Source organism: Chiloscyllium plagiosum, chromosome 12 (genome assembly GCF_004010195.1).
Source record: "Chiloscyllium plagiosum isolate BGI_BamShark_2017 chromosome 12, ASM401019v2, whole genome shotgun sequence".
Classification (NCBI taxonomy): Eukaryota; Metazoa; Chordata; class Chondrichthyes; order Orectolobiformes; family Hemiscylliidae; genus Chiloscyllium; species Chiloscyllium plagiosum.
The window spans coordinates 87,345,460-87,347,668 of NC_057721.1; the positions used below are offsets into that span (position 1 = coordinate 87,345,460).

Genomic DNA, 2,209 nt, shown 5'->3' on the forward strand with positions numbered 1-2,209 from the left:
ACCCAACACTGACCCTTGCGGTACACCATTGGTAACTGGACTCCAGGATTAACATTTCCCATCAACCACCACCCTCTGATTTCTTTCAGCAAGCCAATTACTGATCCAGACTGCTATATCTCCCACAATCCCATTCTTCCGCATTTTGTACAATAGCCTACTGGGGGGAACCTTATCGAACGTCTTGCTGAAATCCATATACACCACATCAACTGGTTTACTCTCATCTACCTGTTTGGTCACCTTCTCAAAGAACTCAATAAGGTATGTGAGGCACGACCTACCCTTCACAAAACCGTGCTGACTATCCCTAATCAAATTATTCTTTTCTAGATGATTATAAATCCTATCTCTTATAACCTTTTCCAACACTTTACCAACAACTAAAGTAAGGCTCACGGGTCTATAATTACCAGGATTGTCTCTACTCCCCTTCTTGAACAGCAGAACCACATTTGCTATCCCCCAGTCTTCTGGCACTATTCCTGTAGACAATGACGATTTAAAGATCAATGCCAAAGGCTCGGCAATCTCCTCCCTGGCTTCCCAGAGGATCCTAGGGTAAATCCCATCCAGCCCGGGGACTTATCTATTTCCACACTCTAGTATTTCAGTATGCAGGTATAGCGTGTAATTGGGAACACTAATAGAATGTTATCTTTTATTGTGAGTGGAATTGAATGCCAGAGTATAGGGAGGTTGTAGAAACATAGACAATAGGAGCAGGAGCAGGCCATTCGACCCTTCGAGCATGCTCCACCATTCAATATGTTTATGGCTGATCATCCAACTCAGACCCGTGTTCCTGCTTTCTCCCCAAACCCTTTGATCCCTTTTTCCCTAAGAACTGTATCTAACTCCTTCTTGGAACCAGTCAATGTTTTAGTCTTAACCACTTACTGTGGCAGTGAATTCCACAGACTTCTCACTCTCAGTTACTTTTATACAGGGCCTTGGTAAAACCTTTTCTGGAGTATTATGTACAGTACTGATCACCTCAACTTCCTCAACTCTTCAATCTCTCCTCCATTCCTCAATCTCCCTCCACTCAATCTCCCTCCACTCCTCAGACGAGGAGTCATTCATATCAGGAGCCCAGAGAATGAACATTCCCTGGGGAGTGTCAAGGTGAACACTCTCGATACATTGAAGGGAATAGGGATGGACATGACAGAGAAAGGAAGAGAATGTCATGATCAGGAACTGGGGAAACGCAGAGAGAGTGGAATCCCATTTGGAGCAAAAACACCAGCTCAGACTTAATGGACAGAATGGCCTGTTCAAACACTCCCAAGACAGGGACAGCACAGGGTTAGATACACAGTAAAGCCTGTGTACACTGTCCCCATCAAAGATTTCCTCGGACAGGGACAGCATAGGGTTAGATACAATATAAATCTCTATCTACACTGTCCCAATCAAACACTCCCAGGATGGGCTCAGCATAGGGATAGATACAGAGTAAAACTGTCTCTATATTGTCCTCCATCAAACACCCGTGGGACAGGACAGCATGGGGTTAGCTACAGAGTAAAGCCCCCTCTACACTGTCCCCATCAAACACTACCAGGACAGGGAGTGCACGGGGTTAGATACAGAGTAAAGCTCTTTATAATACTCTGCTATTGAACTTTACTGATTCACATCAACTTGAATTTTTATTTTTAATCTCTTTTCAAAGGGAGAAGTTACGTTGAAGGTGTCAAAGTTGACAAATATCCCTCAGGATAGATGCTGTATGAATGGCTCACAGCATTGGGCACAGAGTGGAGATTCCAGCTCACACCAAAAATGACTTTGTGACAGTAAACATCTCTTCAGCCCTGATATTCCAATCAGACAACTCAATGATAATAATGGACTCTGAGCTCACTGTGATAAGAAACCTCGGTGAGCTTCCTCAGCAGTGAGCTGTGTTTATCTCTTAGTGTGTCAGTGAACTGCTGATCACATCATTGTTGCCAGAAGCTCAGGAAGTCTCAATGGGATGATCCTCGATTACTCAGGAATATTCAGGTTGAAATGGGAGACACTGTGACCACCATCTTCCTAATGGGAACATGCCAACGGCTTAGAGGATGCAAATGTTACTCCCTCAACCCCTTCTCTCACCCTCACCACCTCTCTAACCCCTTCCCTCACCTCCTCCCTTATCCTCATCTCCTCCTTTATCCTCATCACCTCCCTCAACCGCACACTGAACTCCTCC

At 44.7% G+C, this 2,209-nt stretch overlaps 1 long non-coding RNA gene across 3 annotated transcripts in view; it reads left to right on the top strand.

Annotated features, from left to right (window-relative positions):
- LOC122555459 overlaps positions 1-2,209 on the top strand; it is a 61,796-nt gene that overhangs the window by 23,723 nt on the left and 35,864 nt on the right. For all 3 annotated transcript variants that reach the window (XR_006313279.1, XR_006313278.1, XR_006313280.1), the window contains exon 5: positions 1,682-1,890. This is a non-coding gene — a long non-coding RNA (uncharacterized LOC122555459). The remainder of the gene's footprint in view (positions 1-1,681; positions 1,891-2,209) is intronic.